This window comes from Pipistrellus kuhlii, unplaced genomic scaffold, assembly GCF_014108245.1.
Source record: "Pipistrellus kuhlii isolate mPipKuh1 unplaced genomic scaffold, mPipKuh1.p scaffold_m20_p_3, whole genome shotgun sequence".
In the NCBI taxonomy this organism is placed as follows: domain Eukaryota; kingdom Metazoa; phylum Chordata; class Mammalia; order Chiroptera; family Vespertilionidae; genus Pipistrellus; species Pipistrellus kuhlii.
Genome location: NW_023425529.1, coordinates 19790829 through 19800278, shown reverse-complemented (window position 1 = coordinate 19800278; position 9450 = coordinate 19790829). Strand labels below are relative to the sequence as shown.

Below are 9450 nucleotides of genomic sequence, written 5' to 3'. Positions count from 1 at the left end.
CTCTTCTCCACGAGTAAGACTCAAAGCCTGTCCTGCCTGCTCTTCAGTTTGGACAGTTCACGGGGAAATTCCTCTATAGGGTGAATCAGATCTGCTTAGAGGAGCATAAGTTCCTGCAGGCACAATACCCTCTAAGTTTCCTCTCTAGCAGCACAGTTTGAGGCGTGGCCTCGATGTTGACCGCATATTTAGAATGTCAACCCACGTGGGAATGATTCCTTCCAGTTAGCATGATCCCACATTGAAGAGTTTAACTTGGATTCTGTTTCTCTCATTTCATTTCTCTTCCCTTTGTCCTACTTTCCCCCGTGGCTGAGAGATGTTTTTCCATTTCATTTTGCAGACATGTGAGCAATCTCACTCCCCCATTTCCCCCACCCCATACTTCCACACATCTGTAAGAGCAATGTTCACATCTGGAGGCCATTCTCATCTGGAAGATTTCTTTTGACATTCTTTTCTTTGAAACTCAATCCATGTAACCTCTTGTTCAAAATGGGCCTCTGAACTACTGGAATCATTTGCAGAGGCTCAGAAAAAAAGTCCTTAGTTTTATCCCTATGTGGTGGAATTTATGAGTCAACCCAAACCCAGCATTTTGTTTCTGATTGCTTTTTCTTTTCATAGTAATTCTTTTTCTGAGCTTCATGTTGAAAGGGACTGGAAGTCCTAACCTAGGTCACATGCAAAAGGAAGATGGAAAATGAGATATTCAGCAATCACAATGGTGAGTCTTGTTCCTAGCTCTGTGGACTTGAACTAGATAGTCATTTCCTCATCAATAAAATCAGGGTTCATTGTTTAAAACTTGATTAATACCCCCTGCTTTGTTATCTCATAAGATTATGCCAGGATAAGGTGAGATAACACATCTGTGTATGCCTTGTGTCACCCTGGGTAAGATAAGGATGAAGGAGAAAGGGGAAGGGTCTCCCATCAGGATGAGACAGTATTTGCATTTGCATACACCTCCTCCCTCCCCCCCAACTCTGTGGCTCTGTGATACACCACTGGGCAGGGGAGAGACAGAAATATCTGGAACATGAAAGTCCTGCAGTCAGCTGCAGGCTCTCATTCTAACCAAGTAGACCAGAGTATTTAATTGGTGATTCTCAAACTTAAAGTGCATAAAAAGTACCTGGCCATTCTGACAAAATGCAGGTACTGGTTCAGCAGGTCTTGGGTGGGACTGAGGTTGGCAGTTCTAACGAACTCCCATGTTATACTTAAGCGATTCATCTCCAGCCCAAATACTCAACCTCAAGGAGCAAGACAATGTGTCATGTTGGCAGTGTCAAATCTCAAGAAGTCAGTCTTGTGAAGGAGAGGCGTGGAAGGAAAGGAGATCCACATTCCTAAACTGCACAAACACTGTTCAGCTCAACTTTGACCCTCTCCTGCCAGGAGGCAGAAGCCACATGGCCTTTTGGGTGTGAAGTGAAAACTAACTGCCCTATTTCACCCCATTCCCTGCCCTCAAGTATTTCCCCTTCAGAATTAGGTTCACGCCTAGTGGAGAAAATGCCATAGCTATGGATGGCTGCCTTTGACCTTCAGCAAGTTGCTCACCACCAGACAGGAAGTTGCTACAAGAGGAGAAACACCAATGCTTTTTCAGCTGGGCATTGCCAGCCAGCTTCTCTTGCCCCTGAGCCATGTTGCCTGTCAACCAGAGGGCAGGAGAAAGGCAGGGATGGAAGTAGGTAAGAAGGCAGAGAGGAAATGATGTGAACAGGAGCACCCGGGCTAAAAGCCATTTGAGGGCTCCTGGTCACACAGACACACACCCAACAGGATAGAAAGTTAACAAGCCTCAGAGGGAAGACACCAGTGGGTGTGAACCTTGAGAGCAGGAGGCCAGAAGTTTATATTCGTTTTTTCCATTATATTATTTTAAAAATGTGTACTAATAATAAAAGGAGAAAAAATATCCTACTTCTTCGATGAACTGGCAAGACAGAGGGAAAAATTGAAAGACTCTTTATGAAAACCAAGGGAATCATTAAAGGGTGTGGAAGGGGGTGGGGAGAAGTTGGTAAAAATCCTGTACTAAAAGCTAAAACATGTCTTGAAAAATGACCAAAAAATAGTTTATAGTAAGGTCTAAAAAGCTGAAATGAGACACCGCCCAGGTGTGGGCTCCTAGTGGCTCTCAAATAAGGCAGAGAAGGCTGATGCCACGTGGCCCACTCATTGCCACCACATCAGTGTGTTGCTGGCCAGGGGCCACCCCAGCCAACAGAAGGGTGTGGGACAACAGACCACCATTCAGAGAGACAGCTAAAGTGTCAGGAAGATTTTTTTTTAATTCCAGACACACTTGCACCCTTGCTCCAAACTGCCATAAGGAAGAGCCTTCTAAAACACAGACAGCACCACGCTGCTCAAAATCTTTCATGGTTTCCCATGGCCAACAAAGGAAATTCCAAACTTCTTAACATGGCATTCTATGCTTTCCACAGCTTTGCCCTGGTCCACTGTTTCAGTCATCTCCAGTGACTCCTGCCAACCCCCAACCACCAAGTCATCTAACCAGACTGTTCTCCACCAAGCCATGAACTTTTTCCCTTCCATGCCTTTGCATGTTGTTATAATTCCTCATGTGGTTTATCTTCCAAATAAGCTCTATTCGCCATTTTAAGAGTACACAGGAATAGCATTAAATTTTTTTTCAAAGTAATACCTTCCCGTAATTTAATTTTTTAAAAGGTGAGGAAGACTTAACATGCAAAGAAGCTATCTCTCGCCTTCCTCTTCCTCCTGCCCATGCCCTCTCCCTCAACTAAATCATCTTTCAGTCTAAATTTTCTCTCCTGGTGGTTACCTTCATTTCTTTAGAAACTATTTCTTGATTTCTCTTAAGTTATTTGTTAATTTCATGATTTTACATAGCCTTCTTTTTTTTTTTCTTTCTTTTTTTGCACATCTGACTCTAATAAATGAGGGTTTTGCACACATAGAACATACTGCTGTTTTCATTTTCCCAGTGGAAACCTTTCATCACTTTAAGATAAGTTATGAGAAAAAAACAACATCATGGTAGGAGTAAGAGTTCAGGCTGGGAAGTCAGCCTGGCTGTGTCCCAGTCGCTAACTTACTATACTTAGCACTGTGTGATCCCAGTCAACTGAACTAACTTATCTGTGCTTATGATATCTTCATTGATGGTGTAGGATACAAATTAGTGTTTCCTTTGGCTGTAAAATCTGTACTGGTCTCTCACTGCAGCAAAACTATAATCTGTATCTCTCTTCACTACTGTTCGAGGTTGGAGATCCTGCCTCCAGATCCTACATCTCCCTCTAGCTTGCTTTTTACACCCTCATCTTGCAGGAGTGTGTTCTCAAATAACCTTCTTAAAAAAATGTGTAGACCTCACCGGAACCAGTTTGGCTCAGTGGATAGAGCATCGGCCTGTGGACTAAAAGGTGCTGGGTTTGATTCCGGTCAAGGACATGTACCTTGGCTGCGGGCACATCCCCAGTAGGAGGTGTGCAAGAGGCAGCTGCTCAATGATTCTCCCTTATTGATGTTTCTAACTCTCTATCCCTCTCTCTTCCTCTTTGTAAAAAATCAATAAAATATATATTAAAAAAAAAAAGATGTGTAGACCTGAAACTAATATAATATTGTAGATCAACTATAGATGAAAAAAAAATTAATTATTTTTAAACGTTTAAAAGTAAACATCTCACCTGTCTTCAAATATCTTTTACTCTGCCTTTAAAATTCACAATTACTTTTGCTAGTTATACAATCCTAGTGGAAAGTCATTTTATGCATTCATTTGTTGCTTCTAGCCTTGCTGGGGATCAAACTCACAACCTTTAATTAACTGAGCTACTGGGCCATTCTGGATTATTCTAAGTGTTTGTTTGTTTTTTTATTCATCATTTCATATATATCTTTTTATTTTATTTTTCCTCTATTTTATCCTCCAACTTTTTAATTAGATTTTTTCCTCTTATTTAATTTCTGTAGTCTTAATCAATATCTCTAGAGGATACAAATTCATTTTATTCAAGCTCCTTATTTACCCAGAAGTATATCTTATATTCCTTTTGGTCATTTCTCTACTTCACAGTGTTTCTTTTTCATATATCCCAATTCTCTCATATACTTACTCACTGGGGGGATTGGCAAAACTGACCATAAATTCAATGAAAACCAACATACATGGCTGACTATTGGGCTCCATTTCAGGCTGAGTAGACATGGACCCAGATGTGGCATTAGCTCCCAAGCCAACAACAGCTTGTTCAATTTCTTCAGAGAGGAACAATCCTTCCGCCATGACCTCTGGTTGAAGAAATAAGGGGGTTTCCTCTAAGTCTGTACCTCCCGCTTGTCCACTATTAAAGTGCTGTGCCCTTCCAGAATTCAAGAAAAATCGCCCTGGACAACCGCCAGCAGTGTGTCTGTTTTTCGCAGCACCTTCCAATGTGTACCTCACTTCATCAGCCCTCAGTTCTCCTCCTGCTTCCTGTAATCCATGTATCACACCATTGTTTATTCTCTGCAAACCTTCTTCACATTCTCCTCATTGTTGAAGTTTGTACCAATTTTCATTCCTTTGGTGTCATGCCATGAGGGTTCAAAAGGTAAAGAAAATAGATGTGTTCCAAGAAACCAAAAACAAAAATGACAATTCTAAAAGTTTCCAGAGGTGTAGATCCCCTGAAAAAGAACAGGAGTTGTTAATATCAACAATGGATGGTGGCCAAGAAAATAATTGTTTCACTATTGAAAGATAAGAACCTTCACCCTATAACTTTGACACTGATTAAATTATCTTTGAAATCTGGAGCAATAATGACATCGCAGGACCTATAAACCTCTTTTAATAGCCTCTTGGAAGAAATTCTCCAGTAAGAAATAAATATAAGAGAACACTATAGGACTTGTCTTTATTAAGAAAAAATAAATAAACATTATATGCATCTTAATCTTTTTCTAAAAAAGAAACAAAAAATGAAGGTTAAGATATAAAAAAGAGAAGTAGACTTATGGAGAAGTAGGCAGCATGAATAAATGGGAGGATTCATACCTAGACACATTATAATGAATTTATAAAGTATAAAAATTGGCAAAGAATACATTTAAAGCTTGCATAGATAAATAACTATTATCGAAATTAAAATGGCAATCACTTTATGAAATGAATAAGTATGACCTGGATTCTAAACTGAATAAGAACAACACACACAAAAATTATAGTATCTACATAAATATATATTATTGTGTCTCACATGTACAAGAAACTCTTTCAAACCAACATGAGACTGGAATCCCAAAAGAAAAGTGAACAAAACATGGAATACACAATTTAGAAAATGGATACCAAGTATGAGATGAGATATGTATTTCTAGGAAGACCAAGAAATCAGAGAAATACAAATTTTAAAACAGTGACTTACTACTTTATATACATCCAATACACCATAATTAAAAAGCTGAGTAATACCAAGGAATGAAGAAGATTCAAGGAAATAGACTTATGCGTGTATTTCCGGAGCAGCCTTAAACTGGCACAGCATCTCTAGGAAGCAACCGGGAGGGTATTGAGTAAAAATTAAATATTCATATACTTTATGCCAGCAATCCCCCATGTTGGGTCTGTGCTCAGAGAGGCTCTTACAGAGATCCACGGAGCACAAATATGAGAGTACTTGTCCTAGCATTAGAGACTATCATATCGGGTCTAGTAATAATTAATGTCGTTTTTAAACATTTGTTTAAAATCTTGCTTGGTGTTGACTTGTATTGACATAACCTTCAAACACGTGGTATCTACAGAACGTGTGAAGTGCAATTAACAAGTTTTGCTTGAAAAAGTTTGTGTTTGGTTTGGTTTTTGTTGCAAAACTAGGGCTAAGAAGATGGCGGATGAAGAGCATATTCGGCACTGCATGCTTTACGAGTTCCAATTAGGAAGAAAAGCAAGTGAGGCTGCAAAAAACATCTGTAGTGCTCTTGGTCAAGATGCAGTTAGCGCCAGAAAATGCCAGAGTTGGTTTGAGAAATTTCGCGAGGGAAATTTTTCGTTAGATGACAAGAGTGGTTGAGGCCGTGTGTCCAATTTTGATCAAGAAGCTCTTCAAGCTCTTTTGGTGCAAAATCCTCAAATTACCCAACAAGAGCTTGCGACAACTTTAAATTGTTCACAAAAAACAATTTCCAATCAATTGCATGCACTTGGCAAAGTCCAAAAGTTTGGAAAATGGGTTCCTCATGAGTTGAGCGACAACAACCGTAATCAAAGAGTCACAATTTGCAGTTTGCTCCTCTCTCGTCAAAACCGTTTGCCGTTTTTAGAGCAAATTGTTACCGGAGATGAAAAATGGGTGCTGTATGTTAATTTGAAAAGGCGGCCTCAATAGTTGGACAAAAATGAGGCTCCGCAGCCCACGACAAAACCTGACTTGCATGTGAAAAAAGTGATGTTGTGTGTTTGGTGGAATTTTAAAGGAATTCTTCATTATGAACTTTTACCATCTAACCAAACCATTACAAGTGCAGTGTATAGTGCCCAATTGGAAAGGTTAGCCCAAGCTTTAAGAGAAAAAGAACCCGCGCTGATTAATCGGAAGGGCGTAATTCTTCACCACGATAATGCACGACCGCATACTGCAAGAATCACTGCTGAAAAACTGCGCCAGTTGGAATGGGAAGTTCTCCCTCAACCTGCATATTCTCCTGATATTGCCCCTTCCGATTACCATTTGTTTCATTCTTTGCAAAACTTTCTTCTTGGAAAAAAATTTCATAATGAAGAATGCCTCAAAAATGCATTGACCGAATTTTTCGCATCAAAATCACAAGAATTTTACAACAGAGGGATTAAAATGCTTCCTGAGCATTGGGCACAAGTAGTAGAAAACAACGGCAACTATATTGTTGATTAAATTTTGTTGTATTGTTTAAATAAATTCGATTTTAAAAAAAAATATTAGAAAACGACATTAATTATTACTAGACCTAATATATGAGTCAGTGACTGGCAGCTGGAAGCGTAGGGGAGTGAGGAAAAGGGGAGAAGCAAAATGGGAGTGAAGGTCAGGGGTGAAATGAAAAAACAAATAACCAAAATAAAACCAGAATGCAACCTTGCAAAGCCTGTTAATGAACTGAGAAATGTGTTTAACTCAGCTCTCTGCACCTGTCATTCCACTGAACCAAAAATCTTTGCATACAAGTAGCTATTATCACCTGGTGTCCTATTGTGGGTCAAGCACTCTGGGTAGAAAAATAAATGAGCAACTGCCACCAGAGTGCTTCACTTGCTTTGATCAAAGAGGTAAGCTGTGGAATGGACATGACCTTCCACTCCTCATCCCTCCATTCATCTGCTCTAGTAGAAACAAGAGAGAAGGCCTCACCCTCTATAAACAAACCCCTCCCTGGCCCTCAGTAATCTCCAGGCTTAGTGTTTCCCACCCAAACCTCATTTCCCTCTGCAGAACTCTTGTGGAGCAGGTTGCTCAACCTCTAAGCAATCCTGCCCATTTCACCTGGAGTCACATTGAAGCAGTGTTGACATTTGTCCCTTGTACTCCCCAAAGCGTCAATACAGCCATCTCCTGAGTCTGGGGCTCTTTTTTTTTTTTTTTTTTAATATTTTATTGAGTTTTTACAGAGAAGAAGGGAGAGGGATAGAGAGCTAGAAATATCAATGAGAAACATTGATCAGCTGCCTCCTGCACACCCCCCACTGGGGATGTGCCCACAACCAAGGTACATGCCCTTAACCAGAATCAAACCTGAGACCTCTCAGTCTGCAAGCCAACAATCTATCCCCTGAGCCAAACTGATCCCGGCCTGAGTCTGGGGCTCTTATGGAGAAGAAGGGCTAAGGAACCAGATGGAGGCAAGATCCTGTGTCTTCTGGGAGAAAATAAATTATTTTTGCAGCAATTACTTCTCCACCCTTCTAGATAATCAACCTGAACACCTGGAAAAAGAAATCCCACTCCCACAGATAAGGACCAGAACGGGCTTGTTGAAGCAGCATAGAAACAGAGAGAAAACAGCACCAAGGTGAACTCAAGAGCTGGTGAAGCGACAAGAAACCAATTTTTTCCCCATGGGGACATTGCTGGCATCTTTTTCTTCCACATATTCCTGCATCAGAAATCTCTTTAGAACCAGACCTCAGTTTTTCTATTTCCCCTAGATCCCTATTCTATCTATATTGCCTCAGCTGGTTCCCTGGTTCAGATACCACTGCACCCTTCTCCCCTACCTGGCATGGGGGCCTTCAATTTTGACTTCTCCAGACCTCACCAGACCACAAAATGGCCTTGAATCCTATTCATCTTGCTTTGTTTTCCTCAGCCACCAAAGATCTGGGCAGTCAGCTATCCTCATTCATTTTTACCCTGTGGACAAAGTGGCGTCCTGAGGCCAAAAACTATAGAAATGAAAGTTATAGACCCTGCCCTTAAGGAAGGTGACCATGGGTCACCTGTTAAACATAAGCCATTATTCCTGGCACTTTTATATAGTACACTACCTTTCTTTCTTTATATTCACAATGACCTCAGCAGTTAAAGCCCCATTTTCTGTTTTCCCAATGGGTAAACAGAGCCTCTCAGACGTGGAAGATGTGCCTCAAGTAACAGCTGGTATTTGACAAGACCAGCGTTTCTGACACCAAGCCCAGGCACTTTTCATAATACCAACTTTGCATTCAAAAGAATCTGTCCTGCTTGGAAATACAGAGCCCTTTGCCTTGAAACAGACTCAAAAGTATTTTCAAAAGATTCATGTCAACAAGAACAAAGGCACAATTAAATGAACTCTGAGCTGGTATGCTCTGGTCTCTTCATGGAAAGGAGGGGTTCAACTGCAAACACTTTCTAAAGGGAGACACCTTGGAAATCTAGTTGGAAGAACAAAGGGTGGTAGATTGTCAAGGAAGAGAAAATGAAGTTGGAACAAGCCTCTTCTCACGGAATGAATTTTCCACTCTGTCTCCCAGAGAAAGAGAAGTCGTGATGAAACGTGGCAGAGTGGACTCAGGTTAAACAGCACGAAAAATGTTTCTGGCGAAGAGGGAGTTAAATACCAAACTATTTCATTAAAGGAAGTGGTGAAATGTAGATTTTTTTATTTTTCCCCCTCAGATGGTTTTGGCTTACTCCTGTTGGAAACAGGAGATGGAATACAAGAGCTCTGGAAACCTCCTCTGAAAATGGCAGTTCTGCAGCTGTAAGATAACTTTATAGCACGCACATTTTAAAAAAAAAAAAAGGGTACAGGGCAACCTGGATAATGACAAACTATTACTCAACCCCAGGCCCTCCCAGAAAGCTCCTGCAGAAGTTTTTCTCACTTTTCCTCCCTGGTTCCCATACTCCGACAAGCACGAACCAGAAAGGGCCTGAGTCACCTGGGCACGTGACTGAAAGTGCACGGGGGCCCCTCCACACTTGGCACTGCCGCATGAAA

The 9450-nt window shown here is 40.8% G+C and overlaps 1 long non-coding RNA gene across 1 annotated transcript; it reads right to left on the bottom strand.

Moving 5' to 3' along the window:
• Positions 1-2002: 2002 nt before the first annotated feature.
• Positions 2003-7597, bottom strand: LOC118730566. The gene is made up of 3 exons (XR_004991517.2): positions 7512-7597; positions 3613-4677; positions 2003-3374 (listed from the first exon to the last, which is right to left on the bottom strand). It is a non-coding gene; the product is annotated as an uncharacterized LOC118730566 (long non-coding RNA).
• Positions 7598-9450: the final 1853 nt, after the last annotated feature.